Source organism: Papaver somniferum, chromosome 4, assembly GCF_003573695.1.
Source record: "Papaver somniferum cultivar HN1 chromosome 4, ASM357369v1, whole genome shotgun sequence".
Classification (NCBI taxonomy): domain Eukaryota; kingdom Viridiplantae; phylum Streptophyta; class Magnoliopsida; order Ranunculales; family Papaveraceae; genus Papaver; species Papaver somniferum.
The window spans coordinates 129337504-129354504 of record NC_039361.1 but is presented as its reverse complement, the minus strand read 5'-3'; the positions used below and the strand labels follow the sequence as shown (position 1 = coordinate 129354504).

Sequence of the window (17001 nt, the reverse complement as noted above, 5' to 3'; positions counted from 1 at the left end):
TTCATTTAGAAGTCCATCTCTTGGCAATGCAACAGTTAGAAGTCATCATCTCTGTTCTGCACGATAAAAGTATTTCTATGACCATCTATGCAAACCATTAACCCTACAGTCCCTGTTAGTAACATTTTCATTCAAGTGGTCAATATATATATAGTTTGACTTTTTGATAACATTATGAATTTATCACAATCAATTAATGGTTCATACTTCAGGGACAGAACAAACAAATAGAAGAATATAAATCAGAACACCTGTTCTTTCTTTTTTTTCCATTCTGTCGATTCAAACAGTAACACAACTTATAATTTATACAATTTCTATATATTGTATTTGCCGGACTAAGTTATTTTAGAAAAAAGGTTGAATCATGCAAATAAAGAAATATCAATTACAGTAAAGAGGAGAAATGATAATACTTTTTATAATTATTACCCGTATGGATAATAATATTCTAATAGATAAAAATTAGTAAAAGTTGGAAATGATTTATCTCCCAAATTATATCACAAATATTTGTAAATTTTATATAATCGAAAAACATGTTAAACACTTGCATAACGAATATAAACATGGTTATCAAAATCATATAGGTCATCTATTTGTGTGAAAACAATCAAAACCTCTAGCAAATTCATCAAAATTAGAGATTTTAAGTAGAGTCCAGAAGCATTACCCTTTCCAAAAAAGCATGTAAATGAAGTACAAGCAGTGACTTACCCAGTTACCCAATAGATTTTTTATGGTTTGCACTCAGACCCCCACTTTAAGATTTGTTTGAACATTTTATTTGCTCTATACAGTTCCTGCTGTAACCCTGTAACCTATACTTTGGAAATACACCCTCCTTTGAATACTTTCCAGTGATTGCCTTACGGTATACACCTATACCTACAGTGTTTCTAGTTCTATTGCACTAGAAAATTCGCAATGAAATCTAAAATTAAGGATAGTAGAATACCAAATAATTGCACATAACAGAAATAATAACAGTGTGACTGGCTACAGAGTTTTTTTGTTTTTTTTTTTGTTTCAGATTAATACAACAATAATATGTGAGTAAAAGAAGTTGCAACAGAACAGACAGAGCCAAAGGTTAAAGAACCAAAACTTACAGAAAAATAAGGAGAATTGGACTATGAGAAATTAATGCCTATTAACTACATTTCCCCATTGCTTATGAAGACCTTGATAACTGAAAACTCAAGTCTCTTAATTCCATATTAGGTCCAGTCCAGGTGATCGACAATGTATTTTGTAATTATCCGGTGTCTGAATTTGATTGTAATCTACATATATTCGTTTTCATCTAATGAGGGAGTTCCTTGACGATATACATAGAAACTTAAATATGTGATTACCTTACCTTAATAACCACCTGAATACGAATAAGTGACTATGAAGGTGCTAATATACGAGGAAAAAGATACAATTCGGATCACGTTATTCTAAAACTGCTTGCATTAGTGAAAGAAAGATAAGCATAGTTTACAAAGTGCGAAGCCTTAGTAACCACCAGACTTGAGACACCATTTCTTAATTTTTCTTTTCCCTCCAATTATGATTATTTTTTTATAATTATTTTCTAAAACTGCTTGTATCTTGCAAAGCTCCGTAACATGAACCTATATTAAACAGAATTAGGATAAGTACTTGTAAAACAAATAAGTGCAATTTTTATTTATTAGTGGAGCCGTATATAATGAGTTATAGTAGCACCTGGGAATGGATTCTTCAACCTTTGTTTTACAATTGGTACACCAATGGTCATCCAACCACTTCCGCTGCGCAGTTGTTGCATTCCCAGTAGTACCAGCCACCACTGACCAAAATAGGCTGTTGCGCCACACAAATTTTTATTTTATTCCTGCATTAACGAAATGTTAGACAGAGAGATGGTGTGGTGGGATTCTTCAGTTTAAAAAGATTTGTCCAGATAGAAATGTACGGTAGACCTGAGCTCCCATTTGGCCATTGATACTTCTGATGTATTCAGGATTTCATACATCAAAAGTCTGTTCTATGCATGCGTTAAATTTATGGTGCATGCTTGATACGTAGAAAACTCCATTACCTCTGTCGCATATCCAAAACTTCTGGAAGGTCCATGTTGGAGTAGATTTTGGTGGAATTTTCTGATAACAAAGATAACTTCCCTGGGAACAACATAAGTGTTGTTAGTTACTTTTTTTCCCCTTCAAATCCATTAAAATTGGCATCCAAGATATCATAACATGAGCGATGTCTAAGTTACGGCTTAGCTCTCTTGTGGGGTCACTCCACAGAGTGATCCTCGCATTGACATCGCTTCATTTAAGAAATAGAAGCTCATGATTAACACATACTCCTATAAAATCCAAAGATTTTCAGAAACCTGTTGACTATATCCCCAACTACATATATTAGTTTAACATACTTGTACCTGAGGTTTTGGATACTGAGGTCGCCGGTGATAGGATTGTCGTCCATTTGCTCTCTTAATTTCTTGTACACTCATTAGGGTGGTTAGAACACCTACAACATCTGCTCCACTGTAAGTATTTTCTAGAAAAAAAATTATATTTGGGACAATAATCTCTTAAACAAAGTGAAATGTTAAAGAACTTACCAGTGAGATATATGTGGTCTCAGAACTCCAGTTCTTCAAAAGCAGTCAAAAAGAACTTGTGGCTAGGCATTTTCAAGGTGGAGGAATTGAGAGGCTTAACACTGATTGAAGGCGCGGGAGACATTCCAATGTTTCATTCCAGGCGAAACATCCCTGCAGATTCCAGTAATTAGAGTTAACAATCGAATTTGGGAATTAAAATTTGAATTTGGAATTAACTTGGCGATTTAGAGTCAAAGAACAGAATATGCAACACATAAGATAGACTAAGCTATCACAACACCGCAGGCTTAGAACTCCATTATTTTTTGAACCTAACGTTAACCAAATCATATAAGAATGAACAACAAAAGAATAAATGAGGAACTAAGAATTAACCAATCTGTCAATCACCATCTCATAGCCTTGAGCTCAAACTGTGCCTTCCGACCCACTAGCAAATTGAGACTTCATAATATGTAAAAGTTAAAGCATACAAAATATCTCTCCGTTCCATAGTTCGCTATAGTCACGCCATCAAATGCCAGAACAGATTCATCTTTCTTAAGCATCTTATGGGCATCTAATGTATTAGTTTCCCTTCACATGCGATTTCCATCAAACATGAAGCTACAAAAGTAGCAACCAGCCATTTGAAAATGTTATCAAGTTGTCAGGTAGACGAAGATCATTATAATTATAATAAGACTGAAGAGAGGAGAAGAGCAATTTCTTACACTTAGATCCCTATATTGTATCTTGAACTCTTCAAATTATTTTTGCAGATCCGGGGGATGTGTGAATTCAATAAGAACAACTGAGTAGAGGGCATGCCTCAACAGTTCAATACTCTCATTCTGTAACTCGTGAAGCTAAAACAGGTGTTAGGTGAAGTTAAAACCATTTTCAAGAAGTAGCATAATAATTCTCGTCAGGAATTCCATCAAACACTATGAAAACAAAAATAATTCTTCTCTATAACTAACCTGAATGTGGAAATCAACGAAATCATACTTTTGGAATCTTCAAGTTACCGAGAAGGAAAAAAGGAAGCGCCTTTTGAAGAAAATACAAACGAATCAAACCTAGGGAGAATGAAGAAATCCTTGCGATTGCAGACACTTTTATGAAGAAATCTCACCAAAAAAATACCAAGATGCTTAAACATAGGTAGAGAGTACTTACCTATGATATGGATTACTGATCGGAGAGATCTCAAGAGTTGCAATCAGGTAATGCTGTATGAGTTTTTAAAACTGGTGAAACCTGAGTGACGGTATTAATACATTCAATATGGGAATTATTTTTTGGCGTAACGGAAGGAAGACCAACAGTAGAGAATGGTTGGGTATTGAATTTTCTATGATAACAGTGAATAGTGATTTTATGAACTCTCTTTCGGTATGTAACGCATGAAAAAATGGATCTCGAGACGTTGGATGAGGGCGTAGGAAAGGAGCGTATTTTGAGCCACGATTTATTTACTTCACTTTTCTAGATTTTAAGAGGAATGACGGTCGTCGATCACAGAGCCGTCGGATCAGCAAAAACACATTTGTTTTTGTAAGAATGATTTATATAAAATATTTTTTTATTTGTTAGTAGTATGATTTTATATTGTGTTTTTATATAATTTTTTTTTTTTTGATAATAAATAACAATTTGTTTAGAAAATATGATTTGATATTATGTTTATAAAATAATATGATTTGATATTGATATTGTGTTTATATAAGAAATTAAATATATAATTGGATACTATGTTTATAAAAATATGATTTGGTATTGGTATTGTATTTATATAGGAAATATAAAAGATATGATATGATATTTTGTTTGTGTAGATACTAATTATTTGACATGAAATTTATCTATAAATTAATAAGTATTAATTTATCGGTTAATTAATATCTCGCTTAATTAATTAGTTTTGATGGTCCCGACAACATTAATTTATAGAGTTTCTACTGTATAGAACTCTCTAGAACTTTTTTTGTTTGTTTGTTGGAAATGAACTCTCTAAACTTTTATTTTTGTTTGTTGAAAATGAACTCTCTAAACTTAGAGTCACCTTAATCATCATTACCATGGGATATTGGCTAAGTTTTTAAACTCCGTGCAATTCATGTTCGCATCATCCATGATCTTTCTCTTCTTAACCTGTTCCTCTCAATCTCTGATTTCTGGGTTTTTATTCCCTCTTGAACCCTTAAAAGTCTCCTCGACTAATTCCCTTAAACGATGTTGTTGGCATTCAATTTTCCCTTTCCTGTGTTTATCCTCTTCTTCTAATTTCTCCATTGCGTTTTTCAATTTTTTATCTTGTTCGGCTTATATATTCAGTTGATTAAATCTGTTTCTCAATTTCGATACATCATAACCCAGTTCTTCAAACTCCTTAAACTCTTTAATATAACTCTCTACATCAGAAAGAAGAAAAGTATCAAGATCAACAGAATCACCGAATTTCATAACTAGGTTTATAAAAGATATATCATAACCTAGTTTGATCCCTTCTTTGATATTGTCACTACCTAGGTTTCCGAGTGGGTTAAAGTGAGGTGTCTGTAGTAGTGCTGTAAATATTTGGTCATACAGAAGACCAAGCTCAGGAGATAGAGAAGATGACCTATGGTATACTAGACAGAATGTCATTGAAAGAACATGAGCGGGAGGAGGAGGAGGGCCTGGTGCCATTTATGCGTTTTTGACTAGCTAGTTAGACTAAAAAATGGTTGATTTCACTTTACTCTCTCTAAAATTCAACTCTGATGATTAGCGAAGACCTTAACTTGTTTTCTACAAGGATTTTTGTTTAGAATAAGAAATGGGGCTTGTTCAGAAACAACCAGTTTTGTGTGTGCAACTTGTATTACATCAACTTTATTACCATTTACTATAACTGATAACGCTTGCGTCTTATCTGATGATAATTGGGATTTCACATCCTTAACGGACGCTACTTGTGGGAGCATCTTCCCTCCTTTAAAATGCTAAGTCATATAACTTCCCACGTCGCACGGTGAGTGTGACACCCCCCACAAATTAAATTAGATAAAAGCTTTGAGGAAGAGCAATCCTGGTGACGACAAGTGGCGGGACTCTATTGGTCAAAACATTAAAACATGAATCACACTTTGTTTATACTCTATATTTAACTGACCGTTTATAACACCGTTAGCAAAAACGTGGGTATACAACACTTATGTGAATATTTACAGCTAACTAATTACTTGCACTTGATTTACACCAAATACTTAACTGGACGTTAGGTAGGTAGACAATACTCGCGTGAAACCTAACACTGTCATCTCTGTTTTCTTACGTAAAAGAAAAAAAAAACGTCATATCTTAAAAACCAAGTCGAATTGATTTGGTCGCTGACGAAATAACAAAGAAAGCGGTTGTCTCCGATGGGTTGAGTACTTGGGTTGAAGAGCCGGAAATCATTGAAGATGGTTGATGGTGTGGGTTCGAGGCTTGAGCTATGGAATCAGAGATGAGTCTGTGTTAAAACTGATGTTGTGTTAATCACTGTTCGCTAAGTTATTGTCTGATCGTGTTTTAAGGTTTCTTATTTAATTGCAGATAATAATTCTCCATATTTTCTTATTTTTCTTATATTTCATCCAAAATCTGATTTAATTTTTTTTTTTAGGTTATTATATATTGTTCTTACGACATTCTTTTTTAGGTTATTATATATTTTTCTTACGGAAACAAAGAGACATAGTGAGTTTCTCTCCTAAATTTAGTGGTTGTCTTTTTGGATGTTTATAAAGTTTGTATTCCATGAAAGAAATTTTTATGTGACCCCTTTCGTCTCTCTGTTGTAGGAGTTGGTAAAGAAAATTTCAGAATACTAATGAAGGTAATTAATTGATCTAAAGAGATAATCAGCTTATCCTACTATAAGTGTTTGATAATTTTCCTGATTGAATAATATAGTTTTATTATGATGATACCTAAGGCTGAATTATTTCCCAATGTATATAGGTGAACATAATTCTGTTTTGTTAGCTAACTACTTCAGTTAAATCAGCGAGATTATGCAAACTGAGAAAATGGATCCATATGATAAACATGTTGGGATTTAATGACACTATTGTGTTGCAGAAACAAAGGAAACAGTGGTTGCACACTTCACTAACTTTTTCTATGGTCCCTTCAACTTTACGTTTCTGCGCCAGATATGATTTCAAGTTGAATTTGTGTAGGAAGATATTAAGGAAGTCTTTGTTGTCTATTCTATTTTTGCTCTCTAATCCATAGATTCACTATCACTGGTAATTGTTTGAGTTTTCATGTAATCGTGGACATCAGTTAACATAGTTTATCGCTATTGAAACGATGTTGTTTTTCATCTGTGGCCAAGCAATTTTTCAATTTGTCTTTTGTTAGAGAGCTACCTGGGTTGTCAAGGTGGGTTTTCGTTTTGGCATAAACTTCGATTAAATGGTGGTGGTTTGATGGCTTTTCGAGTAGAAAAACAATACACTAAAGTTACATAATACACGCTTAAGCTTAGTGGTAGTGCTTTGCATGATGGGTGGATGTAAAGGATGATTATAATTTGAACTACTAATATCGTTGCATATATAGGTTCGTGTATATACTCTTTGGTACTTTTGGTTTTTTATCTCTTGGTTGTTTTAACATCTAAATGATTGATATTGAGGGTTATTGTATATTGTGTGGTACGATAATGAAAAAACTGTGTGGTATATAGTTTTGTGGGTACTTAATAGCTATGCTAGGCAAATTGCGATGATATAAGATAACTACTTATATATCTACATTAGGATCTTACATTGGGTGTGGGTTAAAGGTGGACTTTGATTAGCCTAATGGTGCTGACCGGAGTGGTTTCGAAATAACAGGTTCAGGATTGAAGGTATGAGTGTTCATTGTATGCTGTTAGCACTATGTAGGATTTACACTTCTGAGAAGCCTTAATGTTTGTGGAATTTATGAATTATGGGGCCACTATTTTCTTTTTCTGATGATGTAAAGTTAAAATTTCTTGAATATAGTTTGATTTCCAAAGTTGAGATAGATTTTTTAATACGAAGAGCACTTAGCATCCAATTGGCATTGTACGAAATGAGAGAAACGAGTTAGTTGGGATTATTTTGATTTATACATCTGTTTGAGGGTGAAAACAGTTTCTGCTGATTTTGGTAACTTCGAGTGTATGGGTGAGAAACGAGTCTAAACCCTAAACAATGTACTGCAAGGGAGTACTTTGATTCGAGAGATCAATCTGTACAAATCCGTCCTAAACCAATAAATGACCGTTCCACCAGACTTGCTTCGGTCACAAAGTGAAGGAGAAGGGTTGGTCTAGGGAGGGAAGCGAAGAGAGTTTTGAGACCAGAATAGTTAATTCGGTAAGAGTAGTTGTTTGACAACTTGTATCAGAAAGTGGAAAGCTAACCGATGGGAAAGCTAACAAGTGATTTCTGAGTGTTGTATTCTCCTGACCCAAAAAACTCCCTTTTGGTGGAAATAGATGATACCTATTTATACAAGTCGCAACGAAACGTACCCTCGTCTTGTAAGAAGTGAAAACGATTGAGTAAATGGAAGAAAGCGGCAACGGGTAACTCCTGGAATTGATGTTTCCATAATGAAGGGAACGTTTCACCATTACTTCTTGTATTTACTAACCTCTCACTCTTATGGCACTTTCTTGTAATGGGCGTAGTGTACGCCTCACGCTGTAAACCGCCAGACCAATACCATGATGAGCATCCCCCAGTTTGTGACATGTTTTGATGTCTCGAGTGTTTTCGTGGAAAACGTGTAGCATGTTGCTATTATTTGGCAAGTTAAGATTGAGAGGCTTGTCGGTTCGGTGGTGACTTTCGACGGCCGAGATTTCGCATCTCGAGAGGAAAATTAGTCGTTGATTGTGGTTACCTTCCGTTGGTAGCTGGTGGCGTGGCCACAGTGCTGGCATGGCTTGCACATTCTCTTGGAGTGGATAATTATGGTTTGGTACCGTGATCAAAGAATTTGCATAGATAAGTATGTGTCGTGGCCAAAGAGTTGGCAGCGTAGCCAAAGGTTGCCACAAGTCGTTTGGTGGCAAGTTTGTAAGGCTAAGATCTGCATCCCAGGAGGAGGGATAGTCGTTGATTGTTGCAACCTTTCGTTTGGCAGCCAGCGGCATGGAGGCATGGCCGACATGGCTTTGGCGTGGAAAAATTAAGTCTTTGGCACCCAGGCCAAGAGTTGGCACCGTATCCAAGAGATTGCCACAAGTCGTTTGGTGGCAAGTTTGTACGGCAAAGATCTGCATCTCAGGAGGAAGGATAGCCGTTGATTGGTGCAACCTTCCGTTTGGCAACCATCGGCATGGAGGCATGGCCGACATGGCTTTGGCGTGTCCAAATTAGGGCTTTGTCACCGTGGCCAAGAGTTGGCACCGTAGCCAACAGATTGCCACAAGTCGTTTGGTGGCAAGTTTGTGCGACTGAGATCTGCATCTCAGGAGGAAGAATAATCGTTGATTGTTGCAACCTTCCGTTTGGCAGCCAGCGACATGGATGCATGTCCGACATGGCTTTGGCGTGGCCAAATTAGGGTTTTGGCACCGTGGCCAAGAGTTGGCACCATATCCAAGAGATTTCCACAAGCCGTTTGGTGGTAAGTTTGTATGGCTGAGATATGCATCTCAGGAGGAAGGATAACCGTTGATTGTTGCAATCTTCCGTTTGGCAGCCAGCGGCATGGAGGCATGGCCGGCGTGGCTTTGGCATGGTTTAGGCGCGGCCAAGCTAGGAATTTGACATAGCTTTAGGCGCGGCCAGGATTAGGGTTTTGGCATAGTTTAGGCGCGACCAAAATAGGGCTTGGCATTAGGCCAAAAGTTGCCACGCGTTTGGTGGCGAACTTGGAAGGCTGAGATTTGCATCTCAGAAGGAAGGGTGGCCATTGATTGTTGCAATCCTTCGCTTGGAAGCCAGCGGCATGGAGGTATGACCGACATGGCTTCGGTGCGGCTGGCATGGTTGGCATGCCTTTGGCGCGGAGATGCGGCTGGCATGGTGGTGCGGCTGGCATGGTTGGCATGCCTTTAGCGCGGAGATGTGGCTGGAATGGTATGCCATTGACACGGTGGTGCGGCTGGCATGGTTGGCATGCCTTTGGCGCGGAGATGTGGCTGGCATGGCATGTCATTGGCACGGTGGTGCGGCTGACATGGTTGGCATGCCTTTGGCGCGGAGATGTGGCTGGCATGGCATGCCATTGGCACAGTGGTGCGGCTGGCATAGTTGGCATGCCTTTGGCGCGGAGTTGTGGCTGGCATGGCATGCCATTGGCACGGTGGTGCGGCTGGCATGGTTGGCATTCCTTTGGCGCGGAGATGTGGCTGGAATGGCATTCCATTGGCACGGTGGTGCGGCTGGCATGGTTTGCATTCCTTTGGCGCGGAGACGTGACTGGCATGGTGGTGCGGCTGGCATGGTTGGCATGCCTTTGGAGCGAAGTTGTGGATGGCATGGCATGCCATTGGCACGGTGGTGCGTCTGGCATGGTTGGCATGCCTTTGGCGCAGGGATATGGTTATTAGGGTTTAGCGTGACGAAACCCTAGTTTAAAATATGTGGCACGCGTGATTGGAACGTTTGGATAGCATGCGCGGATGACATGTGCAGAGATGATGCCAGTCAGTACCGAGGGCTCTGCCGTGGAGCATGGCATATACATAAAAAAAAGGTACCCCGGTAATTTTACGCAGACATGTTGAATAGTTCGATAAATGTGCTAGTGGTGACATTGTTACTCAAGTATGACGTCACTGTTTGACTAAGGTTTTACGATTTTAACTCTAAGCTAAAAACCAACATCATGATTAAGTCCCCTGCTTATCTCGGAACAGAGGCATTGTTACGAGGTAAGCATAAGATGGTGACAGACAAGGACAAAATTGAAATGGCAAGTCATGAAAAGATGTTCAGGAAGATCCGTCTAAACTTTTCGATAGGTAAGGAGAATTCGTGATTCTTGTGTTGGTGGATTTGTGTGGACTTTGCTCGTGGTGCTACTATCTAGGACGCAGAGTGGTTGGCGTTGCTGGATTGGCTTGGCATGGCGTGAGCGTTGGCATGGGATTGGAATGGCATGGGCATTAGCATGGGCTTGGGCGCTGGGTTGGTGTGGCGTGGGTGCTGGCACGACATGGTGTGGTCGCTGGCATGGCGCGGCGTTGACTTTTCACGGTGCTGGCTTGGCGTGGAGCGGATTGTTGACACCGTGAAGCTTGTTCTTTCCGGAACAATTTCCTTTTTCCATACATAGCTCAAATAGGAAATCCTTTCCTTATTCAAACTCCAAAAGTGTCACGCCTATAAAAGGGTTTGCTCTCCTTTTTATCTCGTATATTTGCTCTCACGTCCTTGTGCTAGCGGTAGAGTGGTAGCAATAAAGCGGGCAAGCATATTACATGTATATATTCCAGCGTTTCTATTTCAATCTTTTTTTTTGTATTGGTGCAAACCCTAGCAGTAGGTGTATCTTCCATGAACTTGTAGAAATATTTCAGTGTGAACACCGCAGTAACGTTAGCCACCTCAATTATTATGCAAAATAGGCATGCACGGGCAGGTGACTTCCACCAATTCCTTTCCCACGAAAACCTAGTTTTTAGGGTTTCCTCCTTTTCCTTGGGGTGACCATGTGCATAGCTTTCGCGGTGGGGGCGCGCTTTCTTAGCCGGGTGCGTACTTTCCGCTGCAAGGTACGACTTTGGCAAGGGGCGTGCTTTCCGCGGCAACGTAGGGTTTGTTAGTCCCCATTTCTTCCGTTATGAGCGTTATGACTTGCAACTCAAAACAAATTGGTTCTCGTCCAAAATGAATTCTCAGTTGTTGATAAAATAGTTTTCATGCACTTTGTAGTAACTTCTCTTCGTCCCCCCTACTTTGTTGTAGTTGAAAGCGTAAGCATCTTAAGAAGGTTTCGTTAGGATAATATCCCTTCCGCGACTTTGAAAAATATTGGCAGTTCTAAGGCAAACATGGGTGATGAATTTTTCATAACGTCCGCCACAGCTAGGAGAAATCATCCTAAGTTTTTCCCCGTCCTTCTGACCGGTTCATAGGGTGAAGGAGACACCCAGTTGGTTCGACCAGGTTGTGTAATACGATTTTGCCTTCAGAGGCAAGAGTATCCTGCTTCTTCCATTGACTTCAGAATCTGTCAGATTCTGTTGCATTCTTTCCACAAGTGAATGCAATTCATGATAAGTCAAGATTGCGTAAAAGAAAATTTTATCAAAGCGCAAATCATTGGCGCTGTCACAGCTTCTGCGACGCTTCAAATCAGGAAAGATATCCCGAGCTTAGTTGCTTTCGTCTCTCGATGGTTTCCAGACACTCATACAACCATATGCAGGTGGGGTGAAATGACTGTCTCTTTGGAAAGTGTGGCTGTCTTGTTGAACCTTCCCATAACAGGGAATCTTGATATCACCTTGTCTGAAGATGAAGAACAAATGCACACTTCTCTCGTTGCGAAGTCAAAAGGTTTTGTTCTTAAGTAAAACGAGACGAGGTGTTTCTACAGCTGGTGGGTGTCTCAATGGTTCCCAGATGAGTCAGAGCCAGATCAAAAGAATAGTACGCTTCATGTCGCGGCATTCTTGGTTCTTTGGTTATCCAGGGACATTTTTGACGACGGATCTGGTAAGAAGGAAATAAGACGGGGTCTCATCAAGTTTGCTATCAGATTAGCGAAAGGTGTTGTTCTCCCTATTGGCAGCTTATTTCTCGGTTCTCTGTACACACATTTGGATCATTTGGTTGCAGACATGCATGCTTCAAACGGATACATGAAAGTGGACTCGTACGTCCATTTCTTCAAGCGTGGTTGTGGAAGCATTTCGAGAAGCGCGTTCCCAAACCGCTGGCTTTACTTCCCGAGTCTTGGGGTGGTTCTAGGATACTTCGCTGGGTGAAAAGGCGCCCAAGATCTGGCTCGAAACTGGTTGACTTTCTTGACAACTCCTACACAATCAACTTTCGTCCATGGGCTCTGGTGCATGGCTCCATAGTTCAAATAGACACTTTTTCCTCTGATCCGAATACATTTTTTCTTTCTGGAAAAAAAAATACGAGCATTGGGGAGGTTGCGTTCATGTGAAGTTGCACGCCTGGCTATGTACCGTCTTTCTTTCGGGGATCATGTCAGGCAGTCTCTTATAACATTGACAGGGCGGTTCGACATACGAGATTTAACCAAGGGGTCCCGCTCACTCGTCAGTCGGCCGTTCCAGAAAACTTATTGCCAGCTGCTCTTGATGCTAGTGCTCTTGCGCCGAGTATAAGTTTTCCATTCTTGCTTTCGGCACGAAATCCGACGACAACTTCTAAGTACAACATATTCTGGCAGGACGAGTTCCATGCCATTCATGGATTCGTGAATGACGTAGTGACGAATATCTGTGGTAATACTTCTGCTGCAACTTTAGCAAGACATCCATTGTTAAGGGATAATTCCTCGCCCAAACGGAAATCTCCTAATACGGACACGGACAGTCCCCAAAAGAAGGAGCGAAGGTCGAAAGATCGCGCGGGTGGTTCTCGATCAGATTCAACGACCCTTGTGACTTTCAGTTCTTCCAACGTTCGGGTATGTATTTTTTTTCTTTCCCACTCAATCGGATTGCACAGTTCTTTCATTATTGAAAATCTTTCCTTATTCCTTAACCATGGTGTGAACGCCTTTGCGCAGCTTGCACGTAGTCAGAAAATAGCGTCTCTCGCAGCATAGGGTGGCAATGCTCAGTCTCAGAGAACTGCGGCTCTCGCGGAAGAGGGTGACAAACCCGAGCCTTCTTGCGATGAAGAAGAGCTAGAAAAGGAGGAAAAATCAGAATCTAGTGATGATGAAGATAGCTCTTCCAACAGCAGCGCTGAGTCTTCTTCTATTCGGTCTGAAAGTGAATCGATAAGTCTTCCACGCATTCTTCTTCTTCCTTTATCTCTCTTTTTTTTTTTTGAAAAAAAAATTCTAAACCACGATATCGCAGGGAGAACCCGCTCCTGAAGATGGCCCCGAGGCAGAAAACCGTGGAGATACAACTTTTTCTCCAACCGTGGCAGCTGCGCCTGGTGACCCGTAAATGGAGGTCGATCAAGATGAAGATGTTGTTGTGGCTCAAGTAGCGGAGAGTGCTCCAGCGATCGCTGGCGCCATTGTAGTTAGGAATCCCTTGCCAGTTGCCGGTTCGGTTGCGGGCGTCGTTTTCGCTCCTCCATACTTAGTTCCTTATCCAGATCATGTGTTGATCGGCGGCTTCAGCGTGCCAGCCAAATAAGAGACGTTATATACCAAGATATAGGAAAGGTATGGACACATTTCCACAACCAAAAATGTTACTAGTCGGTTTGTGTTGGTCAAGCTTGTGGAGGAAGCTCTATCTTCGATTGACGACATGTGCAAAGTGACTGGCCATACTATTTCGGAAGACGTGGTCTCAAGATGGAAGTTCCATCATGATGTGTGCGTAGACCACGGGTTCAACGTTCCCTGGTTTGTTAAAGGTATTTCTGAGATCGAAAAGTTACAGACCACGGCGGCTGAAGGCCCTTCCGCGGATGAGGTCGCACAGTAGGAGGCGGAGATCGAAAGGTTGTCCACGGAGCTAAAGCTGAAACGTGCGGCTCTCGAAAGCACGAAGGAGGCTTTCTCCAAGAAGAGAAAGCCATTACTAGATGGTTTTCCTTGAATGTACTCATGTCTTCTGAACTTCTTTATTTAGGCCTTTTTTTTGGAAGGTGAACAGATCGCCTAGTTTATGGTTTGGTTTTCTGGATTTTTGGGTTGATAGATAATTGTTACCTATGAGGGTTTTGGATTGTTCTTTTGGGATGAATTGTTTTTTTTTTTTATGAAAATATGTGGCATAAATACCCCAGGAGAGTCATGGAGTTGTGAATGTTGTGTTGTCAGTAGAAAGCATGGGGTGAAACATGGGGATAGCATGGCTGTCGGTTTCTACTATCTATGTGAAAATTCTAGGTAGTAGAACATGCAACTCGTCTGACGAGACTTACTTGATTTTTAGAGTCTCTCAACAAAATGGATCTCCCCGATGTAAATATGATTTTTTTTTGTGGGGGGCGGCGCCGTGACTTTGAAAAGTCCCCAATCATTCCTAAGTCCCCAGTCGTTCCAAATTCGTCTGATAACCGAGGAGGCGGCTAGTCTGCTTCCATCATCTCGATATCTGGGTTGAAAAGATGCAATCGAAAATCGGGAATTGATATTGTGACCGACAGATTAATCTCCCAATGTGGTCGCCAAATGTTTGAGATTGAAAACAGTTTCTGCTGATTTTGGTAACTTCGAGTGTGTGGGTGAGAAACGAGTCTAAACCCTAAACAATGTACTGCAAGGGAGTACTTTGATTCGAGAGATCAATATGTACAAATCCGGCCTAAACCAAGAAATGGCCAATCCATACTTGCATCGGTCACAAAGTGAAGGAGAAGGGTTGGTCTAGGGAGGGAAGTGAAGAGAGTGTTGAGACCAGAATAGTTAATTCGGTAAGAGTAGTTGTTTGACGACTTGTATCAGAAAGTGGAAATCTAACCGATGGGAAAGCTAACAAGTGATTTTTGAGTGTTGTATTCTCATGACCCAAAAAACTCCCTTTTGGTGGAAATAGGTGAGATCTAATTTATACAAGTCGCAACGAAACGTACCCTGCTCTCGTAAGAAGTGGAAACGGTTGAGTAAATGAAAGAAAGCGGTAACGGGTAAAGCCGAGAATTGATGTTTCCATAATGAAGGGAACGTTTCACCATTACTTACTGTATTTACTAAACGCTCACTCTTATGGCACTTTCTTGTAATGGGCGTAGTGTACGCCGCACGCTGTAAACCGCCAGACCAATACCATGATGAGAATCCCCTAGTTTGTGACATGTTTTGATGTCTCGAGTGTTTTCGTGGAAAACGTGTAGCATGTTGCTATTATTTTTCAAGTTAAGATTGAGAGGCTTGCCGGTTCGGTGGTGACTTTCGACAGCCGAGATTTCGCATCTCGAGAGGAATGTTAGCCGTTGACTGTGGTTACCTTCCGTTGGTAGCCAGTGGCGTGGCCATGGTGCTGGCATGGCTTGCGCATGATCTTGGCGTGGCTAATTAGGGTTTGGAGACGTGACCAAAGAATTGGCATAGCTAAGTATGTGTCGTGGCCAAAGAGTTGGCAGCGTTGCCAAAGGTTTCCACAAGTCGTTTGGTGGCAAGTTTTTACGACTAAGATCTGCATCTCAGGAGGAAGGATAGCCGTTGATTGTTGCAACCTTCCGTTTGGCATCCAGCTGCATGGAGGCATGGCCGACATGGCTTTGGCGTGGCCAAATTAGGGCTTTGGCACCGTGCCCAAGAGTTGGCACCGTAGCCAAGATATTGCCACAAGTAGTTTGGTGGCAAGTTTGTATGGCTTAGATCTGCATCTCAGGAGGAAGGATAGTTGTTGATTGTTGCAACCTTCCGTTTGGCAGCCAGCGACATGGAGGCATGACCGGCATAGCTTTGGCGTGGCCAAATTAGGGCTTTGGCACCATGGCCAAGAGTTGGCACCATAGCCAATAGATTTCCACAAGTCGTTTGGTGGCAAGTTTGTACGGATGATATCTGCATCTCAGGAGGAAGAATAGTCGTTGATTGTTGCAACCTTCCGTTTGGAAGCCAACGGCATGGAGGCATGGACGAAATGGCTTTGGCGTGGCCAAATTAGGATTTTGGCACCATGGCCAAGAGTTGGCACCGTAGCCAAGATATTTCCACAAGTCGTTTGGTGGCAAGTTTGTACGGCTGAGATATGCATCTCAGGAGGAAGGATAGTCGTTGATTGTTGCAACCTTCCGTTTGGAAGCCAGCGACATGGAGGCATGGCCGGTGTGGCTTTGGCATGGTTTAGACACGGCCAAGCTAGGATTTTGGCATAGCTTTAGGTGCGGCCAAAATTAGGATTTTGGCATAGTTTAGGCGTGGCCAAAATTAGGGCTTCGCATTGGGCCAAAAGTTTCCACACGTTTGGTGGTGAACTTGGACGGCTGAGATTTGCATCTCAGAAGGATGGGTGGCCGTTGATTGTTGCAACCCTTCGCTTGGCAGCCAGCGACATGGAGGTATGGTCGGCATGGCTTCGGCGTGGAGGTGCGGATGGCATGGTTGGCATGCCTTTGGCGCGGAGATGTGGCTGGCATGGCATGCCATTGGCACGGTGGTGCGGCTGGAATGGTTGGCATGCCTTTGGAGCGGAGATGTGGTTGGCATGGCATGCCATTGGCACGGTGGTGCGGCTGGCATGGTTGGCATGCCTTTGGCGCGGAGATGTGGCTGGCATGGCATGCCATTGGCACGGTGGTGGTGTTGTAGTGTTGAAAGTGGTAGTA

General features: G+C 41.2%; 1 long non-coding RNA gene across 6 annotated transcripts; it reads right to left on the bottom strand.

The window, feature by feature from the left end:
* Positions 1-1040: 1040 nt before the first annotated feature.
* LOC113276559 lies at positions 1041-3940 on the bottom strand. 6 transcript variants are annotated; one of them, XR_003324526.1, is made up of 9 exons: positions 3770-3940; positions 3571-3669; positions 3322-3441; positions 2999-3214; positions 2606-2758; positions 2420-2520; positions 2072-2153; positions 1717-1864; positions 1041-1622 (listed from the first exon to the last, which is right to left on the bottom strand). It is a non-coding gene; the product is annotated as an uncharacterized LOC113276559 (long non-coding RNA). The 6 variants fall into 6 exon arrangements; XR_003324523.1 differs by having other exon boundaries at positions 2984-3214; positions 3322-3456; positions 3571-3640; XR_003324527.1 differs by having other exon boundaries at positions 2420-2511; positions 3322-3456; positions 3571-3640.
* Positions 3941-17001: the final 13061 nt, after the last annotated feature.